The sequence below is a fragment of the Physcomitrium patens genome, chromosome 25 (assembly GCF_059467195.1).
Source record: "Physcomitrium patens ecotype Gransden chromosome 25, ASM5946719v1, whole genome shotgun sequence".
Taxonomy (NCBI): Eukaryota; Viridiplantae; Streptophyta; class Bryopsida; order Funariales; family Funariaceae; genus Physcomitrium; species Physcomitrium patens.
This window is the reverse complement of record NC_143434.1, coordinates 13,575,900-13,596,639: the sequence shown is the minus strand read 5'-3', so window position 1 is coordinate 13,596,639 and position 20,740 is coordinate 13,575,900. Positions and strand designations below refer to the sequence as shown.

The following is a 20,740-nucleotide window of genomic DNA, read 5'->3' as shown; positions in this document are numbered from 1 at the left end:
ATATTTTTTGTGAAGAATAAAGGTTTCTTAATTAATTCACTCAAGTTGAAATGTATAAAGAGTATTAAGATGTATTGGAATTCTTTGATTAACTTAGTGCACTAAAGATCTATACTAAGATGGATCTACAAAGAAACTTCAATTTTGTATATATTAAAGAAGGAGATGAATAGCAAAATATATTTTGATCTTAATACGGCCATTTTAAATGAAATATATTTCCTTTCAAATTTACAAATGCTCCAACTACTTTTAATAATTGATGAATAATGTATTTCATGAATTTTTTAGATAATTTGATTGAGCATTATTCAAATTAAATTCTTATGTATTTTATGAATAAAGAGAAATATCAATAATATCTTTTTTCTTATATTACAAACTTAAAAATGTAGGATTATATGCAAAGATCAAAAAATGTGTATTTCACACAATTCAAGTGATATCATGGACTATAGCATATTAAATGGTACTTTACAAAGGAACTCTAAAAAGATACAAACATGCAAAGATCAAACAATCTCAAGAAATGTATATAATGTTTAGTGTTTGTTAAAATTTGTAAACTATAACAAAGTGTTAATAAAAAAATAAAAAATAAAATTCAAATTGTTGCTCTACTAATACAATTGACTTTTGAAGACAAATTAATGTAGAATAAAGATGCAAAAGAAATGTTTTAATATTTAAAAATGTCTTCTTTTATAAATCTTATTTTATATCCCTGAGTTATTTTTAAATTATATTGTATAGAATTGGATGTAGCAAAATTTGTATTAGATGTAATTTTGTTACAAATAAATAGAGACAATACATTTTTATGTTGTATTTTATTCAAATAGATTCTTAACAATAAAGTTCAATAATAAAATTTACTATTAAAAACTTCTTGTTTCTTTTTATTTGATTAAAAATTGATATTTTTATTTAAAAGACTAGTCTAATTCGTTTAACATTTATAGTAATTCCAAAGATAGTTAACATTTCATATTATCACATGTCTTAAATTGTTGCCAAATTTGTTGACACATAATCTTTTTATAGTTTGTATTTAACATTACATATTACTATAAAAAAATATAAATTATTAAATTCTTTATTTAGATCTTGAATATATTTTATTATCTTATTAAGAACTTACATTCCATTTGTATTGTTTATTGTAAACACAATTTATTTATTTTATCCTTTTCTTGAATTTTTATAATATTCAAAGCAACCTTGTTTTAGTTTAGCTTGTCACTAAGTGGATGTAAAATTCTCTGAGACCTAGATTTTGTTTTAATTGATTTATATTAAAACAAATTAATTGTATTGATCATATTACAAAATGCTACCAATTCAAATTGAATCCATATAGGAACTATTTACATTTGACAACCAATTTTGATCAAATTCTTTAAAGAGTTTTGGTAACACCAAATTACTATATTATGAACCAATGTTGTGTTTTAATATGGCTATTGGATAAATAAATAAATGAAAAAAAAAAAAAAAACAAAACAAAACAAAAACAAAACAAAACAAATATTCATAATGTAGAAGAGATCATTCTAAAATATAGAAGAAAACTACTTTAGAAACATACATAAAAGTTGGGAAGGAAAACCTAAATCTACATTCCAAATCTTACTAGAAATTGGCACATTCATATGTATTGTTGGTTTTCAGTTTTCAAAAACCTCCAATTACTACATACATTATTCAAAGATCAATCATTTCTTATATTTGTAAAATATTACTTCTTATCATGAAATAAACCCTCAACTAGATATTTGTGTGCTTCCTCTTATTCACAAATATGGCCATCATATTTACTAAATACATGTCACTCCGAATTTCTCATTATTAGACATTTAAAAGCCGATGTGATGCATCTCATATCAATGCATGTCTGTGTTGTGTAGGCTTACCAATCATACAAGCCCTAATTGGTGAAATCAACTAACTGTGAGTACAACATGTGCATCCAAACCGGAACTTAGCTTTTATACATTTACTTCAAAAGTACATCTTATTCATGAATGCAACACTGATTGCTGCGATTTGTAGTCTCCATGCATTCAATGCATTCGAGCCACTATGTATACTGGAAGAGTGAATCTGGCGGAATGCCATCACCATCCGAAGCTTGGAAACCGCACGGTCGTGCCGACCTTGTGCAAGCGCTTGTACAATGTGTACACAAACACGTGAGCCGACAACTGCATGGAAGAATTGTATCTACAAATGACAACTACATGGAAGAACTGTATCTACAAATGAACACATCCAACGACGGTGCCATGAACCAGCACCGACAGCAGCAAGCAATGGGCTTCAACCAGTCTCAAACATGAGACTTTCATTCTTTCCTTCTCGGTCTCCACCCAAGGAGTGGCGCGCCTCCGCCGCCCACCGCTTTTCACATGTTCATCGTCATCGTTTCTGACCACCGCCTCCCACGGATTCGGCGCATACCCCGTCCTGCACACACGCAACGAATCAGCAGTGAAGCAGTTATCACTCACTCCAGGACCTGCGGCTCTGCTCAGCGCTACTGTGCGCGGCGAGTTGCCGAAGGTGGTTGCCAAGCTCCAGAATCCTGGGTAGACCACGCTCGCTCATGCCTCACACATCCATTTCATGACCTTACAGCTGCAAATCCCAAGAATTGCATGATAGCGAGCGTGATAACCCATGGCTTACTCGTAGTGTTGGATCCCGGCTGGGACGAGGAGGTCCGACCCAAGCGCATCTTCGGTGCCGTGGTCTGCGTTCACCATGCCACAGAAGAGGTAACCTGTCAGGGATTTGTTGTTTGGTGATGCAAGCTGTATCTGGCATCCTGTCAACTAGATATTTCAAAACCAAAAACCGAGCCCCCACACGTACTCACCCTATCCGGTAGTTCTCCTTGTTCCACAGGAAACGGAGGTTTCGGTCTGGTAGGGTAATCGAAAAACTGCAAACGGACATGGTGAAGGTGAGTAGCAAACTTGAAGGATCGTGTTAGGAACCGCTGTCCTAAATCCGAAGAGCATAAACGTGAGAATGTCACGATAACAACACTGTCATTCACGGTCCAATTCTCATTGTGGATTCACATCGAAACAACTCCACTCACATCATTCATGGGTTCAGTCATGGTGAAACAAATAGCTCCCTGGCAGGGTCGAAAGTTTCACTTCGGAGCAGGCCTCGGTCCGATCGTCCAGCTTCACAAAGGACTCACAATGCTTTGAGCGTCTGGCAGGTTGTCGTGACACTGCAATGCGAATGCAGGTTATATGAATGTAGAGATGGTGCTTGACTCAGCCTCCGCCAAGCTCACAGACTGTGCACACCGACTGTGCCCGGCAGACATGTTTGTCGATGGAAAACTTTGGCGGCACACGTCGCCAAGCAATGGCGGTGGCCTGGCGGCCTTCCTCAGTTTGTGAGACGCGCTTGCGTTTCTCTTCCGGTTGCGAATGTTCACAGCGGTCGTACCCAAGTGGTGGCGTCGACATTTTGATGTTGCGGCCCGCCGCCACAGCGTTGGAAGGTGTTGAGAACTGCAGGTCGCAGTTGCAGACACGACCAGGATGCTGGCGAGATGATCATTCGGTTTGCGCGGAACTTGAGTTGAACCATGCTCCGAGAGGTAGTGGTTCCTCACCATCTCACCTACGACGACAGCGTGTTGGTTCGAACGTCTCGCTCGTTGTCCGGCAAGGCTACGTGGGTGTCGTGAAGTCCCATCCCTTCTCTCACATGATCTTCGAGAGTTTCAGCGTCGCGTGATGGGTGGCAAAGCCGGCAATCTGAGCACGGACACTGGTCACCGACAGCCGACTGGCACGCGGAATTCTCTCAAGTCCCCACCAACATGTTTTGGGTTGAATGTGTCGGTGGGTTCGTGGATGGAAATCAAGCGGCGTGGCGGTGTCACAACCGCCTGGTATGGGGGAGGCAGAAACGACGCCGGATGCCCTACGACGTCGCAGAGGATGAATTGGACTGCAGTGTTCGCCGGGGCTTCCACCCGTCGGAGCATCCACGTGATCGTCGGCGTGTCTGGAGCACGTGTGCGGTGGGACAATCCTGGAGGGCCGACAACGGAACCGCAGCAACACAACTACTGAGAGGCTAGAGGCAACAGCGAATTTGCCACGAGGAAGAATCCGCAGGATGTATGGGGGTATTCTGCCGGTCCTGGTGGGGAGCGACCATCTCCAGATGTCACCATTTCCTGGGGGATGCCCAGACTGGTTGCCCAGGTCCGAGTCTTGAGGATGGAGCGGCCGGCAAGATCAATAGTGGATATCAGGGTGAGATAAAAAGGTGATGGAAAAAGTATTGAGGGAAGTTGGAGGAGGCAATCAAGATCAACGGATGAGTGTCATTTCGATGCTCCTCAAAGGTTGCAGTTGGTTTTGTGCAATGAAATGGTTTCTCTACCCAATGTCTCCAGACTACATGGAGGGTGCAGAGGGCAAAGTCTTTTCTCAATGATGACTTTAGTTTTTTCAATAGAGAATTTTGGTCTGGAAATCACATCCCATTTGGATGCCGATTTTGGTGATGTGATTTTTGGTGTGAGAAATGAGTTTTAGGTTACAAAGTACCTTGTTGTATTGAGCTTTTTGGATTGTGCTTTGGTAAGTAAAAATGAGACATTGCAAGATTGAAATTATTGTGTGTATGTTGTTACCACATAATTGTTATGGTAGCCAACTAACAAAAACGTTCCAGTGAACCAATAAGTATCCGAGGGACTCTTCAGTTTGATGGAAGTAGAGTGTGGATGGATGTCATCCAATACTCTCACTCATCCAAAAACATTTTGCAAAGAATGCAGGTCCTTCCTCTTCCCACTCATTCTCATGGAATGGTGGGAGATCGAGCAAATCACAAAATTGTTGAAATGTGTCTCTTGGTAAAGATTTAGTTAATATATCAGCAATTTGATCATTGGTGTGTATGTATTGGAAATCCATGAATTTATTCTCGCAATGCTTTTTTATTGCAAAATACTTCATATTGATATGCTAGGTGTGGCGATAGTAATTAGGATTTTTGACAAGGATGATGATGGCAGATTGGTTGTTGCAATAAACAATGGTTGGTAATTTATGAGGTTCATGGAGCAAATGTAAATGGCGATAGAGCCAAGGGGTTTTTTTTTTTTTCTCTTCTTTTTTTTTTGTTTTTTTGTGGATTTAGCAAGGGCAACTAAGTTCGACAACTGTGGTCAATGTGGTGATGCATCTTTGCTTGTAGCAATTCCATGCAATGGCTATGGATGTAAAGGTATAAACAAAGCTTATCATATTTTTGAGGTTCTTTATTATGATACGAATATAGTAATACAACGACCATGGCCTGATGCATCCTCTAATAGTTGGTATGTATGTGCATTGCATGAATTTAGACATCAAAAACTAGCCGCCCTATTGTCTTTGTACAAATTAAGTAATCCACAATATTTGTGGTTTTGGCATATCACTCCTTGAGTTTTGTATGTTTGAAATTTTTTTGCAAAATAATGTTCTTTGCATCCTTGACATTTGTAGTTTCATTGTTTGAATTGGTGGTATGTGCATTAAAATTGTTAAGTAGATATTTGGTTGAGCATGCTGCTAGTTGCTACCTATGCAAGACTATCAATATTATCTTTTTGTGTTGGGAGGTTTCTTGAGTTTCATGAATGTCATACTCAAGATTGAAGGCACTATCCAAAATCTACAACATGTCATGTCGATCTACCATGATTGTTTTTAAAATACATGGTGTAGTCATATCTTTGCAAGATTGCTTGAAATCAGGTATGTTGGTATAGAACTTGGTGTCTTGTAGTAGATTAGATACAAACTCTTTTTTTTTTTTTTTTTTTGCAAGATCAATTGTGTAAAGAGGCAATTGGATCTAACCATTTTGTGATGTGATGAGGCTTACACTTTTCAATGCCTATAAGTCAACTTATTTGATAGGTTGATCCTTTGAATTTGATTTGTAAATCCTTGATCATGGATTCAACCTCCTTCTTTGCTTCATGTTACTCCATATCTGCGGCATGTAATTCTTTTGCTTGAGCTTATGCAACATTTTTGAAATTTATAATTTGAAAATTTATTATTAACTGATTTTTATTGTGTTATATATATATATATATATATATATATATTTTTGTAAGTTGAGGCTTGATCTAAAACCTTATTCAAAGGTTATTGAAATCCAAATGTATTGGAATCTTAGAAATTAAAGTTTAAAAAACTAATGAGGTTTTTTAAGATTTACAACAATTTGCCAATTAGATTGAAATAAAAATTTACACAATAGTAATAGACTTAATTTCTATTAATATTAAAAAATTTAAAATCCATTGCTTTGTAAGATTTAGAGATATTGGTACTATGAGATTGGTATCAAGGTTAGAATAAGAGGTTAGCCAACATCCAAATAGATTTTAGGATTTATCTTTTATTTGATAAGTTTGTTCTTTTTCAAATTATTTGGACTTGTTGTCAAATTAGTAATTTAGAGGTGTACAAATTTTGAGTCAAAATCTACAATTATATTATTATTTATTGAGGTTTTAATTTGCTAAAAGATTGATAAAGAATTTATTTAAGGATTAAGATTACATTAGAATTTGGTTTAGGATTTAGAATTTGATTAGGATTTTTTTAAGGATTTAGAGTTTTATTAAGATTTGATTTAGGATTCAAGGTTCAATTAGGATTTCTTTTAGGATTTAAAATTCAATTAAGATTTGGTTTAAGGTTTAAGATTTGATTCGGATTTGGTCAGGTTTTACTTAGGATTTATTAAAGATTTACTTAGAATTTTTTTATTTTTTAGTATTTTTTAAAGATTTTTGTCAATTCTTAAAGTTTTCTTTATATTTCTTTCATTATTTCTTTAAGATTTTAATTGGATTTGATCAAAATTTGATTAAAAATGTAAAGCTTTAATTGGATTTTATTTAAAATTTTATTAGAGTTATTAAGACTTTACTGTTGTAATTTCCATTTTATCTTCTATATCCAAGTGCCTTGTGTATTCTTAAGCAAGACTTTATGTAATATACTATTGTGTGCTTTTATTTCTTCTTTTGTAGTTGTATGCTTATAAGTGAGTGCTTCAATATCTTTTTAATGTTGCAATATCATCTGATCTCGCTACTCAAGCTATGTTTGGTTGTTATCGACCTTGCAACGTACATGTTTTAAGTCTTTCATACTTGTAAAGATAGAAGGAGCATTTTGTTGTTCTTTAAGCTGTTGCTGTACGTCATTGAGTTCAACTTATAAAGTAATGGTGAGTCTTGCATATTCTTGAATAGAAGTGTGATCAACCTGTTTGTTGTTTTGTAGCTACACACTTTGAACTGCATCCAACGATACGAGCTTGTAGATGGTGCATCATAGGATTTGATATTGTAATTGAGTGTTTGGGGCTATTATATCCCAGTTCATATCTCCTCTCCTCTCTCTCTCTCTCTCTCTCTCTCTTCTCCCTTCTCACCCTTAGATTATATTAAGGCTCCATTGTCTTGACCAAAATAGTATTGACATTAATATTGGTATAAGATTTCATTTGTTTGCATTCAATGTTATGCTTCTTTTATTGCCGCATTTTTTAGGATGTCATCTTCAAGACAATCCTTGACGCCTTTCATTGCTTGTTGAAGAAGAAAGCAATGATAGTTTATAACATAGCAATTTCATTCACATATGTAATCTATGAAAAAGGGCCCAATGGTATTGCACAAATTAGAGCCTTGCCTCAAGTAACGCAACTCTTGCATGAATGCATCGTAGATAATCTCCTTCCAACTCATTTCTTTGCTTGTCTTAGCCAATACATAGATGTCGATTGTGACTTTGGACATGAAGTTCACATATTTGCATAAAAATATAAATGCAAGGATCCCTCAAATATATGTATATTTCTTTGAGTTACAACAAAGCTTAATAGTCTTGGTATAGAATCCTTTGCTTGTTTTTTTCTTCAAACTAATAACGACTTCATGATTTGGAGGTGGTTGCAAGCAATTGGATCCATAGCTTATTACTCTTGAGAAATTTAAAAGAAAATTCTATTGGTTTTTTTATTAAGTCTTATTTTTTATTTTTTTAATACTTATTTTAGTCCTCATCCATTCTTTACTAAAAACTTGATTTAAAACATAATATTGGAGCTACAATATATTTTATAAATAAAAAATTTGCATTGCAATAAAAACTCAAAGAAAATCCAACTTGCTTCCATAGAGGCCATTGGCACAAAATCACTTGTATTTTAATATGCTATATATATAAAATAAAATAAAATAAAATAAATCATTAGAAGTATTATTAAGAGATTAAGTATTTAGCATTGCCTTTTATATCAATCAATATCTTTTAAATCCAATAGTACTTGATTTTTCTTCCTTTGAATTATATAATCTTAATATTTTTTAGGAATTACAAAATATCACTTCAAGATTTAATCCAAATGCTAAAAACCTCCTCAAATATAATTTTTTAAAACTAACACATTTATACAAAATATGTTTATTATTTATGTAATATTAATTTCAAAAAAAATCAAATAGAGGTTATAATAACATTTCAAAGTAATGTAAAGAATATTAAGATATATTTGAGAAGAAGATTGCTTACACATTGCCAAAATGTCGACCATATAATTATACAATTGATCTTAAAGAAAGAATTCATTTATATTTTGAACCAATTTACAACTTATACATAAACATTTCTTTTATGATAGAATATATCAATGAAATTATTGTGAAGAGTTTTATTCAACATTTAGAATGTCTTATTGATGCATCAATATTTTTGTGAAGAATAAAGGTTTCTTAATTAATTCACTCAAGTTGAAATGTATAAAGAGTATTAAGATGTATTGGAATTCTTTGATTAACTTAGTGCACTAAAGATCTATACTAAGATGGATCTACAAAGAAACTTCAATTTTGTATATATTAAAGAAGGAGATGAATAGCAAAATATATTTTGATCTTAATACGGCCATTTTAAATGAAATATATTTCCTTTCAAATTTACAAATGCTCCAACTACTTTTAATAATTGATGAATAATGTATTTCATGAATTTTTTAGATAATTTGATTGAGCATTATTCAAATTAAATTCTTATGTATTTTATGAATAAAGAGAAATATCAATAATATCTTTTTTCTTATATTACAAACTTAAAAATGTAGGATTATATGCAAAGATCAAAAATGTGTATTTCACACAATTCAAGTGATATCATGGACTATAGCATATTAAATGGTACTTTACAAAGGAACTCTAAAAAGATACAAACATGCAAAGATCAAACAATCTCAAGAAATGTATATAATGTTTAGTGTTTGTTAAAATTTGTAAACTATAACAAAGTGTTAATAAAAAAATAAAAAATAAAATTCAAATTGTTGCTCTACTAATACAATTGACTTTTGAAGACAAATTAATGTAGAATAAAGATGCAAAAGAAATGTTTTAATATTTAAAAATGTCTTCTTTTATAAATCTTATTTTATATCCCTGAGTTATTTTTAAATTATATTGTATAGAATTGGATGTAGCAAAATTTGTATTAGATGTAATTTTGTTACAAATAAATAGAGACAATACATTTTTATGTTGTATTTTATTCAAATAGATTCTTAACAATAAAGTTCAATAATAAAATTTACTATTAAAAACTTCTTGTTTCTTTTTATTTGATTAAAAATTGATATTTTTATTTAAAAGACTAGTCTAATTCGTTTAACATTTATAGTAATTCCAAAGATAGTTAACATTTCATATTATCACATGTCTTAAATTGTTGCCAAATTTGTTGACACATAATCTTTTTATAGTTTGTATTTAACATTACATATTACTATAAAAAAATATAAATTATTAAATTCTTTATTTAGATCTTGAATATATTTTATTATCTTATTAAGAACTTACATTCCATTTGTATTGTTTATTGTAAACACAATTTATTTATTTTATCCTTTTCTTGAATTTTTATAATATTCAAAGCAACCTTGTTTTAGTTTAGCTTGTCACTAAGTGGATGTAAAATTCTCTCGAGACCTAGATTTTGTTTTAATTGATTTATATTAAAACAAATTAATTGTATTGATCATATTACAAAATGCTACCAATTCAAATTGAATCCATATAGGAACTATTTACATTTGACAACCAATTTTGATCAAATTCTTTAAAGAGTTTTGGTAACACCAAATTACTATATTATGAACCAATGTTGTGTTTTAATATGGCTATTGGATAAATAAATAAATGAAAAAAAAAAAAAAAACAAAACAAAACAAAAACAAAACAAAACAAATATTCATAATGTAGAAGAGATCATTCTAAAATATAGAAGAAAACTACTTTAGAAACATACATAAAAGTTGGGAAGGAAAACCTAAATCTACATTCCAAATCTTACTAGAAATTGGCACATTCATATGTATTGTTGGTTTTCAGTTTTCAAAAACCTCCAATTACTACATACATTATTCAAAGATCAATCATTTCTTATATTTGTAAAATATTACTTCTTATCATGAAATAAACCCTCAACTAGATATTTGTGTGCTTCCTCTTATTCACAAATATGGCCATCATATTTACTAAATACATGTCACTCCGAATTTCTCATTATTAGACATTTAAAAGCCGATGTGATGCATCTCATATCAATGCATGTCTGTGTTGTGTAGGCTTACCAATCATACAAGCCCTAATTGGTGAAATCAACTAACTGTGAGTACAACATGTGCATCCAAACCGGAACTTAGCTTTTATACATTTACTTCAAAAGTACATCTTATTCATGAATGCAACACTGATTGCTGCGATTTGTAGTCTCCATGCATTCAATGCATTCGAGCCACTATGTATACTGGAAGAGTGAATCTGGCGGAATGCCATCACCATCCGAAGCTTGGAAACCGCACGGTCGTGCCGACCTTGTGCAAGCGCTTGTACAATGTGTACACAAACACGTGAGCCGACAACTGCATGGAAGAATTGTATCTACAAATGACAACTACATGGAAGAACTGTATCTACAAATGAACACATCCAACGACGGTGCCATGAACCAGCACCGACAGCAGCAAGCAATGGGCTTCAACCAGTCTCAAACATGAGACTTTCATTCTTTCCTTCTCGGTCTCCACCCAAGGAGTGGCGCGCCTCCGCCGCCCACCGCTTTTCACATGTTCATCGTCATCGTTTCTGACCACCGCCTCCCACGGATTCGGCGCATACCCCGTCCTGCACACACGCAACGAATCAGCAGTGAAGCAGTTATCACTCACTCCAGGACCTGCGGCTCTGCTCAGCGCTACTGTGCGCGGCGAGTTGCCGAAGGTGGTTGCCAAGCTCCAGAATCCTGGGTAGACCACGCTCGCTCATGCCTCACACATCCATTTCATGACCTTACAGCTGCAAATCCCAAGAATTGCATGATAGCGAGCGTGATAACCCATGGCTTACTCGTAGTGTTGGATCCCGGCTGGGACGAGGAGGTCCGACCCAAGCGCATCTTCGGTGCCGTGGTCTGCGTTCACCATGCCACAGAAGAGGTAACCTGTCAGGGATTTGTTGTTTGGTGATGCAAGCTGTATCTGGCATCCTGTCAACTAGATATTTCAAAACCAAAAACCGAGCCCCCACACGTACTCACCCTATCCGGTAGTTCTCCTTGTTCCACAGGAAACGGAGGTTTCGGTCTGGTAGGGTAATCGAAAAACTGCAAACGGACATGGTGAAGGTGAGTAGCAAACTTGAAGGATCGTGTTAGGAACCGCTGTCCTAAATCCGAAGAGCATAAACGTGAGAATGTCACGATAACAACACTGTCATTCACGGTCCAATTCTCATTGTGGATTCACATCGAAACAACTCCACTCACATCATTCATGGGTTCAGTCATGGTGAAACAAATAGCTCCCTGGCAGGGTCGAAAGTTTCACTTCGGAGCAGGCCTCGGTCGATCGTCCAGCTTCACAAAGGACTCACAATGCTTTGAGCGTCTGGCAGGTTGTCGTGACACTGCAATGCGAATGCAGGTTATATGAATGTAGAGATGGTGCTTGACTCAGCCTCCGCCAAGCTCACAGACTGTGCACACCGACTGTGCCCGGCAGACATGTTTGTCGATGGAAAACTTTGGCGGCACACGTCGCCAAGCAATGGCGGTGGCCTGGCGGCCTTCCTCAGTTTGTGAGACGCGCTTGCGTTTCTCTTCCGGTTGCGAATGTTCACAGCGGTCGTACCCAAGTGGTGGCGTCGACATTTTGATGTTGCGGCCCGCCGCCACAGCGTTGGAAGGTGTTGAGAACTGCAGGTCGCAGTTGCAGACACGACCAGGATGCTGGCGAGATGATCATTCGGTTTGCGCGGAACTTGAGTTGAACCATGCTCCGAGAGGTAGTGGTTCCTCACCATCTCACCTACGACGACAGCGTGTTGGTTCGAACGTCTCGCTCGTTGTCCGGCAAGCTACGTGGGTGTCGTGAAGTCCCATCCCTTCTCTCACATGATCTTCGAGAGTTTCAGCGTCGCGTGATGGGTGGCAAAGCCGGCAATCTGAGCACGGACACTGGTCACCGACAGCCGACTGGCACGCGGAATTCTCTCAAGTCCCCACCAACATGTTTTGGGTTGAATGTGTCGGTGGGTTCGTGGATGGAAATCAAGCGGCGTGGCGGTGTCACAACCGCCTGGTATGGGGGAGGCAGAAACGACGCCGGATGCCCTACGACGTCGCAGAGGATGAATTGGACTGCAGTGTTCGCCGGGGCTTCCACCCGTCGGAGCATCCACGTGATCGTCGGCGTGTCTGGAGCACGTGTGCGGTGGGACAATCCTGGAGGGCCGACAACGGAACCGCAGCAACACAACTACTGAGAGGCTAGAGGCAACAGCGAATTTGCCACGAGGAAGAATCCGCAGGATGTATGGGGGTATTCTGCCGGTCCTGGTGGGGAGCGACCATCTCCAGATGTCACCATTTCCTGGGGGATGCCCAGACTGGTTGCCCAGGTCCGAGTCTTGAGGATGGAGCGGCCGGCAAGATCAATAGTGGATATCAGGGTGAGATAAAAAGGTGATGGAAAAAGTATTGAGGGAAGTTGGAGGAGGCAATCAAGATCAACGGATGAGTGTCATTTCGATGCTCCTCAAAGGTTGCAGTTGGTTTTGTGCAATGAAATGGTTTCTCTACCCAATGTCTCCAGACTACATGGAGGGTGCAGAGGGCAAAGTCTTTTCTCAATGATGACTTTAGTTTTTTCAATAGAGAATTTTGGTCTGGAAATCACATCCCATTTGGATGCCGATTTTGGTGATGTGATTTTTGGTGTGAGAAATGAGTTTTAGGTTACAAAGTACCTTGTTGTATTGAGCTTTTGGATTGTGCTTTGGTAAGTAAAAATGAGACATTGCAAGATTGAAATTATTGTGTGTATGTTGTTACCACATAATTGTTATGGTAGCCAACTAACAAAAACGTTCCAGTGAACCAATAAGTATCCGAGGGACTCTTCAGTTTGATGGAAGTAGAGTGTGGATGGATGTCATCCAATACTCTCACTCATCCAAAAACATTTTGCAAAGAATGCAGGTCCTTCCTCTTCCACTCATTCTCATGGAATGGTGGGAGATCGAGCAAATCACAAAATTGTTGAAATGTGTCTCTTGGTAAAGATTTAGTTAATATATCAGCAATTTGATCATTGGTGTGTATGTATTGGAAATCCATGAATTTATTCTCGCAATGCTTTTTTATTGCAAAATACTTCATATTGATATGCTAGGTGTGGCGATAGTAATTAGGATTTTTGACAAGGATGATGGCAGATTGGTTGTTGCAATAAACAATGGTTGGTAATTTATGAGGTTCATGGAGCAAATGTAAATGGCGATAGAGCCAAGGGGTTTTTTTTTTTTTTCTTTCTTTTTTTTTTGTTTTTTGTGGATTTAGCAAGGGCAACAAGTTCGACAAGCGTGGTCAATGTGGTGATGCATCTTTGCTTGTAGCAATTCCATGCAATGGCTATGGATGTAAAGGTATAAACAAAGCTTATCATATTTTTGAGGTTCTTTATTATGATACGAATATAGTAATACAACGACCATGGCCTCGATGCATCCTCTAATAGTTGGTATGTATGTGCATTGCATGAATTTAGACATCAAAAACTAGCCGCCCTATTGTCTTTGTACAAATTAAGTAATCCACAATATTTGTGGTTTTGGCATATCACTCCTTGAGTTTTGTATGTTTGAAATTTTTTGCAAAATAATGTTCTTTGCATCCTTGACATTTGTAGTTTCATTGTTTGAATTGGTGGTATGTGCATTAAAATTGTTAAGTAGATATTTGGTTGAGCATCTTTGCTAGTTGCTACCTATGCAAGACTATCAATATTATCTTTTTGTGTTGGGAGGTTTCTTGAGTTTCATGAATGTCATACTCAAGATTGAAGGCACTGTCCAAAATCTACAACATGTCATGTCGATCTACCATGATTGTTTTTAAAATACATGGTGTAGTCATATCTTTGCAAGATTGCTTGAAATCGGTATGTTGGTATAGAACTTGGTGTCTTGTAGTAGATTAGATACAAACTCTTTTTTTTTTTTTTTTTTTTTTTTTGCAAGATCAATTGTGTAAAGAGGCAATTGGATCTAACCATTTTGTGATGTGATGGGCTTACACTTTTCAATGCCTATAAGTCAACTTATTTGATAGGTTGATCCTTTGAATTTGATTTGTAAATCCTTGATCATGGATTCAACCTCCTTCTTTGCTTCATGTTACTCCATATCTGCGGCATGTAATTCTTTTGCTTGAGCTTATGCAACATTTTTGAAATTTATAATTTGAAAATTTATTATTAACTGATTTTTATTGTGTTATATATATATATATATATATATATATATATTTTTGTAAGTTGAGGCTTGATCTAAAACCTTATTCAAAGGTTATTGAAATCCAAATGTATTGGAATCTTAGAAATTAAAGTTTAAAAAACTAATGAGGTTTTTTAAGATTTACAACAATTTGCCAATTAGATTGAAATAAAAATTTACACAATAGTAATAGACTTAATTTCTATTAATATTAAAAAATTTAAAATCCATTGCTTTGTAAGATTTAGAGATATTGGTACTATGAGATTGGTATCAAGGTTAGAATAAGAGGTTAGCCAACATCCAAATAGATTTTAGGATTTATCTTTTATTTGATAAGTTTGTTCTTTTTCAAATTATTTGGACTTGTTGTCAAATTAGTAATTTAGAGGTGTACAAATTTTGAGTCAAAATCTACAATTATATTATTATTTATTGAGGTTTTAATTTGCTAAAAGATTGATAAAGAATTTATTTAAGGATTAAGATTACATTAGAATTTGGTTTAGGATTTAGAATTTGATTAGGATTTTTTTAAGGATTTAGAGTTTTATTAAGATTTGATTTAGGATTCAAGGTTCAATTAGGATTTCTTTTAGGATTTAAAATTCAATTAAGATTTGGTTTAAGGTTTAAGATTTGATTCGGATTTGGTCAGGTTTTACTTAGGATTTATTAAAGATTTACTTAGAATTTTTTTATTTTTTAGTATTTTTTAAAGATTTTTGTCAATTCTTAAAGTTTTCTTTATATTTCTTTCATTATTTCTTTAAGATTTTAATTGGATTTGATCAAAATTTGATTAAAAATGTAAAGCTTTAATTGGATTTTATTTAAAATTTTATTAGAGTTATTATTAAGACTTTCTTGTTGTAATTTCCATTTTATCTTCTATATCCAAGTGCCTTGTGTATTCTTAAGCAAGACTTTATGTAATATACTATTGTGTGCTTTTATTTCTTCTTTTGTAGTTGTATGCTTATAAGTGAGTGCTTCAATATCTTTTTAATGTTGCAATATCATCGATCTCGCTACTCAAGCTATGTTTGGTTGTTATCGACCTTGCAACGTACATGTTTTAAGTCTTTCATACTTGTAAAGATAGAAGGAGCATTTTGTTGTTCTTTAAGTTGTTCTTTGTACGTCATTGAGTTCAACTTATAAAGTAATGGTGAGTCTTGCGTATTCTTGAATAGAAGTGTGATCAACCTGTTTGTTGTTTTGTAGCTACACACTTTGAACCGCATCCAACGATACGAGCTTGTAGATGGTGCATCATAGGATTTGATATTGTAATTGAGTGTTTGGGGCTATTATATCCCAGGTTCATATCTCCTCTCTCTCTCTCTCTCTCTCTCTCTCTTCTTCTCCCTTCTCACCCTTAGATTATATTAAGGCTCCATTGTCTTGACCAAAATAGTATTGACATTAATATTGGTATAAGATTTCATTTGTTTGCATTCAATGTTATGCTTCTTTTATTGCCGCATTTTTTAGGATGTCATCTTCAAGACAATCCTTGACGCCTTTCATTGCTTGTTGAAGAAGAAAGCAATGATAGTTTATAACATAGCAATTTCATTCACATATGTAATCTATGAAAAAGGGCCCAATGGTATTGCACAAATTAGAGCCTTGCCTCAAGTAACGCAACTCTTGCATGAATGCATCGTAGATAATCTCCTTCCAACTCATTTCTTTGCTTGTCTTAGCCAATACATAGATGTCGATTGTGACTTTGGACATGAAGTTCACATATTTGCATAAAAATATAAATGCAAGGATCCCTCAAATATATGTATATTTCTTTGAGTTACAACAAAGCTTAATAGTCTTGGTATAGAATCCTTTGCTTGTTTTTTTCTTCAAACTAATAACGACTTCATGATTTGGAGGTGGTTGCAAGCAATTGGATCCATAGCTTATTACTCTTGAGAAATTTAAAAGAAAATTCTATTGGTTTTTTTATTAAGTCTTATTTTTATTTTTTTAATACTTATTTTAGTCCTCATCCATTCTTTACTAAAAACTTGATTTAAAACATAATATTGGAGCTACAATATATTTTATAAATAAAAAATTTGCATTGCAATAAAAACTCAAAGAAAATCCAACTTGCTTCCATAGAGGCCATTGGCACAAAATCACTTGTATTTTAATATGCTATATATATAAAATAAAATAAAATAAAATAAATCATTAGAAGTATTATTAAGAGATTAAGTATTTAGCATTGCCTTTTATATCAATCAATATCTTTTAAATCCAATAGTACTTGATTTTTCTTCCTTTGAATTATATAATCTTAATATTTTTTAGGAATTACAAAATATCACTTCAAGATTTAATCCAAATGCTAAAAAACCTCCTCAAATATAATTTTTTAAAACTAACACATTTATACAAAATATGTTTATTATTTATGTAATATTAATTTCAAAAAAAATCAAATAGAGGTTATAATAACATTTCAAAGTAATGTAAAGAATATTAAGATATATTTGAGAAGAAGATTGCTTACACATTGCCAAAATGTCGACCATATAATTATACAATTGATCTTAAAGAAAGAATTCATTTATATTTTGAACCAATTTACAACTTATACATAAACATTTCTTTTATGATAGAATATATCAATGAAATTATTGTGAAGAGTTTTATTCAACATTTAGAATGTCTTATTGATGCATCAATATTTTTTGTGAAGAATAAAGGTTTCTTAATTAATTCACTCAAGTTGAAATGTATAAAGAGTATTAAGATGTATTGGAATTCTTTGATTAACTTAGTGCACTAAAGATCTATACTAAGATGGATCTACAAAGAAACTTCAATTTTGTATATATTAAAGAAGGAGATGAATAGCAAAATATATTTTGATCTTAATACGGCCATTTTAAATGAAATATATTTCCTTTCAAATTTACAAATGCTCCAACTACTTTTAATAATTGATGAATAATGTATTTCATGAATTTTTTAGATAATTTGATTGAGCATTATTCAAATTAAATTCTTATGTATTTTATGAATAAAGAGAAATATCAATAATATCTTTTTTCTTATATTACAAACTTAAAAATGTAGGATTATATGCAAAGATCAAAAAATGTGTATTTCACACAATTCAAGTGATATCATGGACTATAGCATATTAAATGGTACTTTACAAAGGAACTCTAAAAAGATACAAACATGCAAAGATCAAACAATCTCAAGAAATGTATATAATGTTTAGTGTTTGTTAAAATTTGTAAACTATAACAAAGTGTTAATAAAAAAATAAAAAATAAAATTCAAATTGTTGCTCTACTAATACAATTGACTTTTGAAGACAAATTAATGTAGAATAAAGATGCAAAAGAAATGTTTTAATATTTAAAAATGTCTTCTTTTATAAATCTTATTTTATATCCCTGAGTTATTTTTAAATTATATTGTATAGAATTGGATGTAGCAAAATTTGTATTAGATGTAATTTTGTTACAAATAAATAGAGACAATACATTTTTATGTTGTATTTTATTCAAATAGATTCTTAACAATAAAGTTCAATAATAAAATTTACTATTAAAAACTTCTTGTTTCTTTTTATTTGATTAAAAATTGATATTTTTATTTAAAAGACTAGTCTAATTCGTTTAACATTTATAGTAATTCCAAAGATAGTTAACATTTCATATTATCACATGTCTTAAATTGTTGCCAAATTTGTTGACACATAATCTTTTTATAGTTTGTATTTAACATTACATATTACTATAAAAAATATAAATTATTAAATTCTTTATTTAGATCTTGAATATATTTTATTATCTTATTAAGAACTTACATTCCATTTGTATTGTTTATTGTAAACACAATTTATTTATTTTATCCTTTTCTTGAATTTTTATAATATTCAAAGCAACCTTGTTTTAGTTTAGCTTGTCACTAAGTGGATGTAAAATTCTCTGAGACCTAGATTTTGTTTTAATTGATTTATATTAAAACAAATTAATTGTATTGATCATATTACAAAATGCTACCAATTCAAATTGAATCCATATAGGAACTATTTACATTTGACAACCAATTTTGATCAAATTCTTTAAAGAGTTTTGGTAACACCAAATTACTATATTATGAACCAATGTTGTGTTTTAATATGGCTATTGGATAAATAAATAAATGAAAAAAAAAAAAAAACAAAACAAAACAAAAACAAAACAAAACAAATATTCATAATGTAGAAGAGATCATTCTAAAATATAGAAGAAAACTACTTTAGAAACATACATAAAAGTTGGGAAGGAAAACCTAAATCTACATTCCAAATCTTACTAGAAATTGGCACATTCATATGTATTGTTGGTTTTCAGTTTTCAAAAACCTCCAATTACTACATACATTATTCAAAGATCAATCATTTCTTATATTTGTAAAATATTACTTCTTATCATGAAATAAACCCTCAACTAGATATTTGTGTGCTTCCTCTTATTCACAAATATGGCCATCATATTTACTAAATACATGTCACTCCGAATTTCTCATTATTAGACATTTAAAAGCCGATGTGATGCATCTCATATCAATGCATGTCTGTGTTGTGTAGGCTTACCAATCATACAAGCCCTAATTGGTGAAATCAACTAACTGTGAGTACAACATGTGCATCCAAACCGGAACTTAGCTTTTATACATTTACTTCAAAAGTACATCTTATTCATGAATGCAACACTGATTGCTGCGATTTGTAGTCTCCATGCATTCAATGCATTCGAGCCACTATGTATACTGGAAGAGTGAATCTGGCGGAATGCCATCACCATCCGAAGCTTGGAAACCGCACGGTCGTGCCGACCTTGTGCAAGCGCTTGTACAATGTGTACACAAACACGTGAGCCGACAACTGCATGGAAGAATTGTATCTACAAATGACAACTACATGGAAGAACTGTATCTACAAATGAACACATCCAACGACGGTGCCATGAACCAGCACCGACAGCAGCAAGCAATGGGCTTCAACCAGTCTCAAACATGAGACTTTCATTCTTTCCTTCTCGGTCTCCACCCAAGGAGTGGCGCGCCTCCGCCGCCCACCGCTTTTCACATGTTCATCGTCATCGTTTCTGACCACCGCCTCCCACGGATTCGGCGCATACCCCGTCCTGCACACACGCAACGAATCAGCAGTGAAGCAGTTATCACTCACTCCAGGACCTGCGGCTCTGCTCAGCGCTACTGTGCGCGGCGAGTTGCCGAAGGTGGTTGCCAAGCTCCAGAATCCTGGGTAGACCACGCTCGCTCATGCCTCACACATCCATTTCATGACCTTACAGCTGCAAATCCCAAGAATTGCATGATAGCGAGCGTGATAACCCATGGCTTACTCGTAGTGTTGGATCCCGGCTGGGACGAGGAGGTCCGACCCAAGCGCATCTTCGGTGCCGTGGTCTGCGTTCACCATGCCACAGAAGAGGTAACCTGTCAGGGATTTGTTGTTTGGTGATGCAAGCTGTATCTGGCATCCTGTCAACTAGATATTTCAAAACCAAAAACCGAGCCCCCACACGTACTCACCCTATCCGGTAGTTCTCCTTGTTCCACAGGAAACGGAGGTTTCGGTCTGGTAGGGTAATCGAAAAACTGCAAACGGACATGGTGAAGGTGAGTAGCAAACTTGAAGGATCGTGTTAGGAACCGCTGTCCTAAATCCGAAGAGCATAAACGTGAGAATGTCACGATAACAACACTGTCATTCACGGTCCAATTCTCATTGTGGATTCACATCGAAACAACTCCACTCACATCATTCATGGGTTCAGTCAT

General features: G+C 34.2%; 2 long non-coding RNA genes across 2 annotated transcripts; both read right to left on the bottom strand.

The window, feature by feature from the left end:
• Positions 1–5,478: 5,478 nt before the first annotated feature.
• LOC149986326 (uncharacterized) lies at positions 5,479–9,217 on the bottom strand. The gene is made up of 3 exons (XR_016500969.1): positions 8,634–9,217; positions 6,177–8,469; positions 5,479–6,030 (listed from the first exon to the last, which is right to left on the bottom strand). It is a non-coding gene; the product is annotated as an uncharacterized LOC149986326 (long non-coding RNA).
• A 5,412-nt stretch (positions 9,218–14,629) lies between these two features.
• LOC149986325 (uncharacterized) lies at positions 14,630–15,770 on the bottom strand. Its single transcript, XR_016500916.1, has 2 exons — positions 14,981–15,770; positions 14,630–14,832 (listed from the first exon to the last, which is right to left on the bottom strand). It is a non-coding gene; the product is annotated as an uncharacterized LOC149986325 (long non-coding RNA).
• Positions 15,771–20,740: the final 4,970 nt, after the last annotated feature.